The following is a 10,295-nucleotide window of genomic DNA, read 5'->3' on the forward strand; positions in this document are numbered from 1 at the left end:
TTTTACAGTTTTTTATTTATTTCCGTTTCAGAATGGGGAGTTCTGTCACATGCGAGATACGTGTTGTGCGCCTGTGATACAAAGTCACTTACGCTCTTGAAAAATCAGACCCTGGTGGGTAGTTTAGTTCGAACATAGCGCAGACCTTACTTTGAAAGTAGATTGGACTGACTGCAGCCTAGCTGTATCTGTCTCCATGTTGTTTGTTTGTCCTTTTTTTCGATTCGTATTAATTTTGTTGTCGCTTACAGCGCCACCTAGTGGCCTGTCGCCGCGCCCTTTTTCACCTGGCCTCGGACTGAGCCCCTGCACAGGTGTGCCGATTTGGGTGAAGGGATCTCACTCCTTCCCGGAGTTATAGCCATTCGAGCCACCTCGGACACGCCACCTTAGCACGTTTTGAGGTCCCCTCGCCAAGGTGAATGGAAATTTCCTCTTTTTTTGGATGATTATTGACAGTCAGACTCCAGAGAAGCTTTCTGTGCTGATTTGGGTGGGACTGGGCCAAATACCTGGCGCTAGGTTGCAAAAGAAGGTTTTCGACAAAATCCAAAATACCCGAAAATTTCGTCAGAGCGACGAGCCAATCTGAGACCTGCGTCTCGTTCGGCTCGAGCCAAGGATTCCGATGACATAAGGCACGTGGCTCTGCGACCAACCGTTTGGGAGTTACGAGCGATGCCGTACTTTCCGTCGCTGCAGTTCCACCGTCAGGCCGATCGGGACAAGGCCCGGTGACGTTGCAGACAGGGGAGGGTACTACCATCCCGCAGTGTTTCGGGTGTTTTCATCTTTGTTTGATTGTCTTTTTACAGTACATTTTCCCTATTTTTCAGCTTACGGCGCCACCTAGTGGCCTGTCGCCGCGCCCCTTTTCACCTGGCCTCGGACTGAGCCCCTGCACAGGTGTGCCGATTTGGGTGAAGGGATCTCACTCCTTCCCGGAGTTATAGCCATTCGAGCCACCTCGGACACGCCACCTTAGCACGTTTTGAGGTCCCCTCGCCAAGGTGAATGGAAATTTCCTCTTTTTTTGGATGATTATTGACAGTCAGACTCCAGAGAAGCTTTCTGTGCTGATTTGGGTGGGACTGGGCCAAATACCTGGCGCTAGGTTGCAAAAGAAGGTTTTCGACAAAATCCAAAATACCCGAAAATTTCGTCAGAGCGACGAGCCAATCTGAGACCTGCGTCTCGTTCGGCTCGAGCCAAGGATTCCGATGACATAAGGCACGTGGCTCTGCGACCAACCGTTTGGGAGTTACGAGCGATGCCGTACTTTCCGTCGCTGCAGTTCCACCGTCAGGCCGATCGGGACAAGGCCCGGTGACGTTGCAGACAGGGGAGGGTACTACCATCCCGCAGTGTTTCGGGTGTTTTCATCTTTGTTTGATTGTCTTTTTACAGTACATTTTCCCTATTTTTCAGCTTACGGCGCCACCTAGTGGCCTGTCGCCGCGCCCCTTTTCACCTGGCCTCGGACTGAGCCCCTGCACAGGTGTGCCGATTTGGGTGAAGGGATCTCACTCCTTCCCGGAGTTATAGCCATTCGAGCCACCTCGGACACGCCACCTTAGCACGTTTTGAGGTCCCCTCGCCAAGGTGAATGGAAATTTCCTCTTTTTTTGGATGATTATTGACAGTCAGACTCCAGAGAAGCTTTCTGTGCTGATTTGGGTGGGACTGGGCCAAATACCTGGCGCTAGGTTGCAAAAGAAGGTTTTCGACAAAATCCAAAATACCCGAAAATTTCGTCAGAGCGACGAGCCAATCTGAGACCTGCGTCTCGTTCGGCTCGAGCCAAGGATTCCGATGACATAAGGCACGTGGCTCTGCGACCAACCGTTTGGGAGTTACGAGCCATGCCGTACTTTCCGTCAGGCCGATCGGGACGAGGCCCGGTGACGTTGTAGACTGGGGAGGCTACCACCATCCCCCAGCGTTTTTAGGTCTCCCAAAACTTACCAAAGCCGAGATGGGCATCGCCGTGTCCGGCTTGCTCCCTGCTGCGTCTTAGCAGCATCGCTTCTCGGCCTTTTGGCTAAGATCAAGTGTTGGGCTTTTGATCTTTGGAGAAGAAAATATGGCGGGTACATCTGCGCCCTCGGTTCCAAGAGCGGGACTGAGAAACACGTTGCGTTTCCAATTGAAGGATCCAGCGATGGATATGATGGAAAGAGAAGTTTTTGCAAGGGTTGTTCTTCTGGACAAAATGAAGTTGAAAGTGGAAGACGTGTACTGTTTACAGACTAACAGACAAGAAAAGTGTTTCGACGTGACTGTGAATACTGGAGAGCTGTGCAAAGCAGTGCTGGAGAAGTTTGAAAGGATGGACAAGGTAGGCCTTGTGGGAAGATTTAATGTGATAAGTTTGGACAGGCCGAATTTTAGAGTCATCACAGTGCACATGTATAACCCATATGTCACAGATGAGGCCTTGGTGGCTTTTCTTGCGAAATTTGCTGAAGTTCTTACACCTGCGCGATATGTGAGAGACAGTGTGGGTTTATGGACTGGGAAAAGACAATTCCAAGTTCTTTTAAGAACTGAGAAGAATGGGTTGGAGGGGTTGATGCATCCTCCTGCACAGTTTAACATCGGGGCAGACAAAGGCTATCTGTTCTACTCCAGACAGCCTCCTTTTTGTAGGAGGTGTAGACGTTATGGGCATAATGATGGCGGGTGTGAAGAGCAAAGGTGTTTGCAGTGTGCCCAGCTGGGTCACATTGCAAAAGAGTGCACTGTTCCTAAGTCTTGTCACAGCTGTGGTTCATTAGACCACTTGATGAGAGATTGCAAAGGTGGCCGAAAGCAGTACAGAGAAGGAGTGAGAGGGGGGAAGGCATGAAGGACAGACGGTTGGGGGAGGAAAGTCAAAAGAGGATCATCGAGCAACAGGTGACGGAGAAGGGGATGATAGAGCCTGGTGAGGAGATGGGAGCTGCTGGGATGGAAAGAGGCAAAGAAACAGAGGAAGTGGAAGATGTGATGGCGGCTTTCTTGGAGGCACTTAGTGGGGAACAGTTCAAAAGCCCCATGCAGTGCGCGGACGGAGTAGAAGAGGAGATGGAAGAGGAGAGTAAAAGTGACTCAGCTAATGCAAGGGAAAGCCAACTGGTCAGGAAAACTGAAAAGAGAAAGGGGAGACCAAGTAAGAAGAGGAAGCCTGAGACTGTTCTAAAGATGAGCTTTTCAGAGGAATCATCGTCTACTGACAGTCAAGATGGGCTTGAGATGGACAATGCAAGGCCCTTATTCCAGCTGACAGAGGAAATGGTTGGTAGGGGGAATGAAGAGCGGGAAGAGGAGTCATATGGCCTCAAGTCAACACCGGTAAGGTGGGCAGATTTAGGAGTGAGTGAGAGTGAGGCCACAAGCCTGGAAGGACAAGAAATGGGAGGGACATTAAAGAACGAATAAGGCTGTCTACTGAGGAGCTGACAGTGGGGACGATAAATGTAAGGGGTATAAGAGATGCTGTGAAACGGAGAGCTGTGTTTTCTTTTTTGCATAATTGTAAGTGTAATATTTATTTTTTGCAAAAAGTTCATTTAAAAGGCTCTGAAGATGCAAGGAAATTTACCGAAGAGTGGGGTAGGGGAGGTGCATTATGGAGTGTGGGAGGGTTTTTTTCTTCAGGGGTGGGGATATTGTTTTGGGATCAGGGAATAGAGGTTGAGAATCATTTTACAGTTTCTCAAGGGAGGGTGGCTGGGGCAGATGTGAAGTGGAGAGGGGGTGAATACCGATTACTTTCAGTGTATGCTCCTCAGACAGCAGAGGAGAGGAAAGACATTTTTGATATGTTGTTAACAGTTTGTGCCACCAATAAACAAATTATAATGGGGGGGGATTTCAATATACAGCTAGGGGATAAAGGGGATAGTAGTCTGCAGGTGTTGGAGGGGATCCTGCAAGGGCATGATTTGGTGGACGGAGGGCAGAGGGTTAATCCTAAAGCATGTATGGCAACATGGAGAAACTCCAGAGGGGTGGAGAAAAGGTTAGATTATGTATTTTTCTCAAGGAATATTGTTGTGGAGAAGGGGGGGAGGAAGGGAAAGTTGCGTTTATGCTTTGGTTAATAATGAGTTTGGTGAAGAAAGGGATATGGGAGGAAAGACAAGAGTGGATTAGAGGAAAGGGCAGGAGGTCAGCAGAAGGGATAGTACAGGGAGTGGAGGCTGAATTAAGGGGAAGGATTAAGTGGGATGTACAAAGGTGGGGGAAACATGCAGCCAAGGAAAGGTGGAAAGATTTAGTTGAACTGTATTATGATAAATGTTACTGAATGTGAAATGAGGTATAATTATGATTTAAATGTGGAAAAATGAATGTAATGTTGAAAGTATAATAAAAAAAAAAAAAAAAAAAAAAAAAAAAAAAAAATCTGTTCTTATCAGTTTAATATCTGATACGTCCCCCATCCGGGGACTACATATTAAATGGATTTTTAGATCACGGAGCTGGAGCCGGGGCTTGCTCCGTCCACTCCATGCATCGGCCTGGTATTGCAGTGTCTCCAGGAACGGTGTGCTTTCCCTTTTTGGGGATTGCCATTTATTGTGTCGAATAGCAGAACGAGGAATGAGAGCTGCCATTGCAGATGCTGTGGTTTATTGCAAACTTTTTTCCTGATGTGTCCTCCTGGGGTCTTGGACTCTTCCACTAACGATGCACCCCCCTGAGGTCTTGAAGTCTTTCACAGACGAGGTGATGCATCGAATCAGGTGTGTTTGTTTAAAGAGAGTCATCTAAAACTGGCGTTGGGAAGCACCGGCCCATGAGCTTGGCAGTTTCCAGGCCAGTAACGGAAGGCACCCGTCCTTCCTTTCCTGGAGGGGGGGGGCAGAGGGCTAACCGTTGGTGAGGATGGTAGAGATGCAAATCAGACCTCTGGCTGACCGCCTGGGCCTTCATACTTACCTGGCAGGGGAGACACCATGATCAAGAAGGCGGTTCACCCAGGGCGAGGCTTGTCCATTGCACTCCGGCCATGCTGACCCCTGCGAATTCCCCAAATGCGGGAATCTCGACTGCATAATTTATGGTAGTGGGGGACTGCGTTCGCGCTCTCCCCTGAAATTGTTGGTGAAACAAAGCAGAAGAGGTTTTTACAGTTTTTTATTTATTTCCGTTTCAGAATGGGGAGTTCTGTCACATGCGAGATACGTGTTGTGCGCCTGTGATACAAAGTCACTTACGCTCTTGAAAAATCAGACCCTGGTGGGTAGTTTAGTTCGAACATAGCGCAGACCTTACTTTGAAAGTAGATTGGACTGACTGCAGCCTAGCTGTATCTGTCTCCATGTTGTTTGTTTGTCCTTTTTTTCGATTCGTATTAATTTTGTTGTCGCTTACAGCGCCACCTAGTGGCCTGTCGCCGCGCCCTTTTTCACCTGGCCTCGGACTGAGCCCCTGCACAGGTGTGCCGATTTGGGTGAAGGGATCTCACTCCTTCCCGGAGTTATAGCCATTCGAGCCACCTCGGACACGCCACCTTAGCACGTTTTGAGGTCCCCTCGCCAAGGTGAATGGAAATTTCCTCTTTTTTTGGATGATTATTGACAGTCAGACTCCAGAGAAGCTTTCTGTGCTGATTTGGGTGGGACTGGGCCAAATACCTGGCGCTAGGTTGCAAAAGAAGGTTTTCGACAAAATCCAAAATACCCGAAAATTTCGTCAGAGCGACGAGCCAATCTGAGACCTGCGTCTCGTTCGGCTCGAGCCAAGGATTCCGATGACATAAGGCACGTGGCTCTGCGACCAACCGTTTGGGAGTTACGAGCGATGCCGTACTTTCCGTCGCTGCAGTTCCACCGTCAGGCCGATCGGGACAAGGCCCGGTGACGTTGCAGACAGGGGAGGGTACTACCATCCCGCAGTGTTTCGGGTGTTTTCATCTTTGTTTGATTGTCTTTTTACAGTACATTTTCCCTATTTTTCAGCTTACGGCGCCACCTAGTGGCCTGTCGCCGCGCCCCTTTTCACCTGGCCTCGGACTGAGCCCCTGCACAGGTGTGCCGATTTGGGTGAAGGGATCTCACTCCTTCCCGGAGTTATAGCCATTCGAGCCACCTCGGACACGCCACCTTAGCACGTTTTGAGGTCCCCTCGCCAAGGTGAATGGAAATTTCCTCTTTTTTTGGATGATTATTGACAGTCAGACTCCAGAGAAGCTTTCTGTGCTGATTTGGGTGGGACTGGGCCAAATACCTGGCGCTAGGTTGCAAAAGAAGGTTTTCGACAAAATCCAAAATACCCGAAAATTTCGTCAGAGCGACGAGCCAATCTGAGACCTGCGTCTCGTTCGGCTCGAGCCAAGGATTCCGATGACATAAGGCACGTGGCTCTGCGACCAACCGTTTGGGAGTTACGAGCGATGCCGTACTTTCCGTCGCTGCAGTTCCACCGTCAGGCCGATCGGGACAAGGCCCGGTGACGTTGCAGACAGGGGAGGGTACTACCATCCCGCAGTGTTTCGGGTGTTTTCATCTTTGTTTGATTGTCTTTTTACAGTACATTTTCCCTATTTTTCAGCTTACGGCGCCACCTAGTGGCCTGTCGCCGCGCCCCTTTTCACCTGGCCTCGGACTGAGCCCCTGCACAGGTGTGCCGATTTGGGTGAAGGGATCTCACTCCTTCCCGGAGTTATAGCCATTCGAGCCACCTCGGACACGCCACCTTAGCACGTTTTGAGGTCCCCTCGCCAAGGTGAATGGAAATTTCCTCTTTTTTTGGATGATTATTGACAGTCAGACTCCAGAGAAGCTTTCTGTGCTGATTTGGGTGGGACTGGGCCAAATACCTGGCGCTAGGTTGCAAAAGAAGGTTTTCGACAAAATCCAAAATACCCGAAAATTTCGTCAGAGCGACGAGCCAATCTGAGACCTGCGTCTCGTTCGGCTCGAGCCAAGGATTCCGATGACATAAGGCACGTGGCTCTGCGACCAACCGTTTGGGAGTTACGAGCCATGCCGTACTTTCCGTCAGGCCGATCGGGACGAGGCCCGGTGACGTTGTAGACTGGGGAGGCTACCACCATCCCCCAGCGTTTTTAGGTCTCCCAAAACTTACCAAAGCCGAGATGGGCATCGCCGTGTCCGGCTTGCTCCCTGCTGCGTCTTAGCAGCATCGCTTCTCGGCCTTTTGGCTAAGATCAAGTGTTGGGCTTTTGATCTTTGGAGAAGAAAATATGGCGGGTACATCTGCGCCCTCGGTTCCAAGAGCGGGACTGAGAAACACGTTGCGTTTCCAATTGAAGGATCCAGCGATGGATATGATGGAAAGAGAAGTTTTTGCAAGGGTTGTTCTTCTGGACAAAATGAAGTTGAAAGTGGAAGACGTGTACTGTTTACAGACTAACAGACAAGAAAAGTGTTTCGACGTGACTGTGAATACTGGAGAGCTGTGCAAAGCAGTGCTGGAGAAGTTTGAAAGGATGGACAAGGTAGGCCTTGTGGGAAGATTTAATGTGATAAGTTTGGACAGGCCGAATTTTAGAGTCATCACAGTGCACATGTATAACCCATATGTCACAGATGAGGCCTTGGTGGCTTTTCTTGCGAAATTTGCTGAAGTTCTTACACCTGCGCGATATGTGAGAGACAGTGTGGGTTTATGGACTGGGAAAAGACAATTCCAAGTTCTTTTAAGAACTGAGAAGAATGGGTTGGAGGGGTTGATGCATCCTCCTGCACAGTTTAACATCGGGGCAGACAAAGGCTATCTGTTCTACTCCAGACAGCCTCCTTTTTGTAGGAGGTGTAGACGTTATGGGCATAATGATGGCGGGTGTGAAGAGCAAAGGTGTTTGCAGTGTGCCCAGCTGGGTCACATTGCAAAAGAGTGCACTGTTCCTAAGTCTTGTCACAGCTGTGGTTCATTAGACCACTTGATGAGAGATTGCAAAGGTGGCCGAAAGCAGTACAGAGAAGGAGTGAGAGGGGGGAAGGCATGAAGGACAGACGGTTGGGGGAGGAAAGTCAAAAGAGGATCATCGAGCAACAGGTGACGGAGAAGGGGATGATAGAGCCTGGTGAGGAGATGGGAGCTGCTGGGATGGAAAGAGGCAAAGAAACAGAGGAAGTGGAAGATGTGATGGCGGCTTTCTTGGAGGCACTTAGTGGGGAACAGTTCAAAAGCCCCATGCAGTGCGCGGACGGAGTAGAAGAGGAGATGGAAGAGGAGAGTAAAAGTGACTCAGCTAATGCAAGGGAAAGCCAACTGGTCAGGAAAACTGAAAAGAGAAAGGGGAGACCAAGTAAGAAGAGGAAGCCTGAGACTGTTCTAAAGATGAGCTTTTCAGAGGAATCATCGTCTACTGACAGTCAAGATGGGCTTGAGATGGACAATGCAAGGCCCTTATTCCAGCTGACAGAGGAAATGGTTGGTAGGGGGAATGAAGAGCGGGAAGAGGAGTCATATGGCCTCAAGTCAACACCGGTAAGGTGGGCAGATTTAGGAGTGAGTGAGAGTGAGGCCACAAGCCTGGAAGGACAAGAAATGGGAGGGACATTAAAGAACGAATAAGGCTGTCTACTGAGGAGCTGACAGTGGGGACGATAAATGTAAGGGGTATAAGAGATGCTGTGAAACGGAGAGCTGTGTTTTCTTTTTTGCATAATTGTAAGTGTAATATTTATTTTTTGCAAAAAGTTCATTTAAAAGGCTCTGAAGATGCAAGGAAATTTACCGAAGAGTGGGGTAGGGGAGGTGCATTATGGAGTGTGGGAGGGTTTTTTTCTTCAGGGGTGGGGATATTGTTTTGGGATCAGGGAATAGAGGTTGAGAATCATTTTACAGTTTCTCAAGGGAGGGTGGCTGGGGCAGATGTGAAGTGGAGAGGGGGTGAATACCGATTACTTTCAGTGTATGCTCCTCAGACAGCAGAGGAGAGGAAAGACATTTTTGATATGTTGTTAACAGTTTGTGCCACCAATAAACAAATTATAATGGGGGGGGATTTCAATATACAGCTAGGGGATAAAGGGGATAGTAGTCTGCAGGTGTTGGAGGGGATCCTGCAAGGGCATGATTTGGTGGACGGAGGGCAGAGGGTTAATCCTAAAGCATGTATGGCAACATGGAGAAACTCCAGAGGGGTGGAGAAAAGGTTAGATTATGTATTTTTCTCAAGGAATATTGTTGTGGAGAAGGGGGGGAGGAAGGGAAAGTTGCGTTTATGCTTTGGTTAATAATGAGTTTGGTGAAGAAAGGGATATGGGAGGAAAGACAAGAGTGGATTAGAGGAAAGGGCAGGAGGTCAGCAGAAGGGATAGTACAGGGAGTGGAGGCTGAATTAAGGGGAAGGATTAAGTGGGATGTACAAAGGTGGGGGAAACATGCAGCCAAGGAAAGGTGGAAAGATTTAGTTGAACTGTATTATGATAAATGTTACTGAATGTGAAATGAGGTATAATTATGATTTAAATGTGGAAAAATGAATGTAATGTTGAAAGTATAATAAAAAAAAAAAAAAAAAAAAAAAAAAAAAAAAAATCTGTTCTTATCAGTTTAATATCTGATACGTCCCCCATCCGGGGACTACATATTAAATGGATTTTTAGATCACGGAGCTGGAGCCGGGGCTTGCTCCGTCCACTCCATGCATCGGCCTGGTATTGCAGTGTCTCCAGGAACGGTGTGCTTTCCCTTTTTGGGGATTGCCATTTATTGTGTCGAATAGCAGAACGAGGAATGAGAGCTGCCATTGCAGATGCTGTGGTTTATTGCAAACTTTTTTCCTGATGTGTCCTCCTGGGGTCTTGGACTCTTCCACTAACGATGCACCCCCCTGAGGTCTTGAAGTCTTTCACAGACGAGGTGATGCATCGAATCAGGTGTGTTTGTTTAAAGAGAGTCATCTAAAACTGGCGTTGGGAAGCACCGGCCCATGAGCTTGGCAGTTTCCAGGCCAGTAACGGAAGGCACCCGTCCTTCCTTTCCTGGAGGGGGGGGGCAGAGGGCTAACCGTTGGTGAGGATGGTAGAGATGCAAATCAGACCTCTGGCTGACCGCCTGGGCCTTCATACTTACCTGGCAGGGGAGACACCATGATCAAGAAGGCGGTTCACCCAGGGCGAGGCTTGTCCATTGCACTCCGGCCATGCTGACCCCTGCGAATTCCCCAAATGCGGGAATCTCGACTGCATAATTTATGGTAGTGGGGGACTGCGTTCGCGCTCTCCCCTGAAATTGTTGGTGAAACAAAGCAGAAGAGGTTTTTACAGTTTTTTATTTATTTCCGTTTCAGAATGGGGAGTTCTGTCACATGCGAGATACGTGTTGTGCGC

At 48.8% G+C, this 10,295-nt stretch overlaps 4 non-coding genes across 4 annotated transcripts; all 4 read left to right on the top strand.

The window, feature by feature from the left end:
* Positions 1-4,345: 4,345 nt before the first annotated feature.
* Positions 4,346-4,542, top strand: LOC128012684 (U2 spliceosomal RNA). Its single transcript, XR_008183176.1, has one exon. It is a non-coding gene; the product is annotated as a U2 spliceosomal RNA (small nuclear RNA).
* A 376-nt stretch (positions 4,543-4,918) lies between these two features.
* On the top strand, positions 4,919-5,082 carry LOC128012405 (U1 spliceosomal RNA). Its single transcript, XR_008182928.1, has one exon. It is a non-coding gene; the product is annotated as a U1 spliceosomal RNA (small nuclear RNA).
* Positions 5,083-9,457: 4,375 nt separating this feature from the next.
* Positions 9,458-9,654, top strand: LOC128012685 (U2 spliceosomal RNA). The gene has a single exon (XR_008183177.1). It is a non-coding gene; the product is annotated as a U2 spliceosomal RNA (small nuclear RNA).
* Positions 9,655-10,030: 376 nt separating this feature from the next.
* On the top strand, positions 10,031-10,194 carry LOC128012406 (U1 spliceosomal RNA). Its single transcript, XR_008182929.1, has one exon. It is a non-coding gene; the product is annotated as a U1 spliceosomal RNA (small nuclear RNA).
* Positions 10,195-10,295: the final 101 nt, after the last annotated feature.

Source organism: Carassius gibelio, chromosome B23, assembly GCF_023724105.1.
Source record: "Carassius gibelio isolate Cgi1373 ecotype wild population from Czech Republic chromosome B23, carGib1.2-hapl.c, whole genome shotgun sequence".
NCBI lineage: Eukaryota > Metazoa > Chordata > Actinopteri > Cypriniformes > Cyprinidae > Carassius > Carassius gibelio.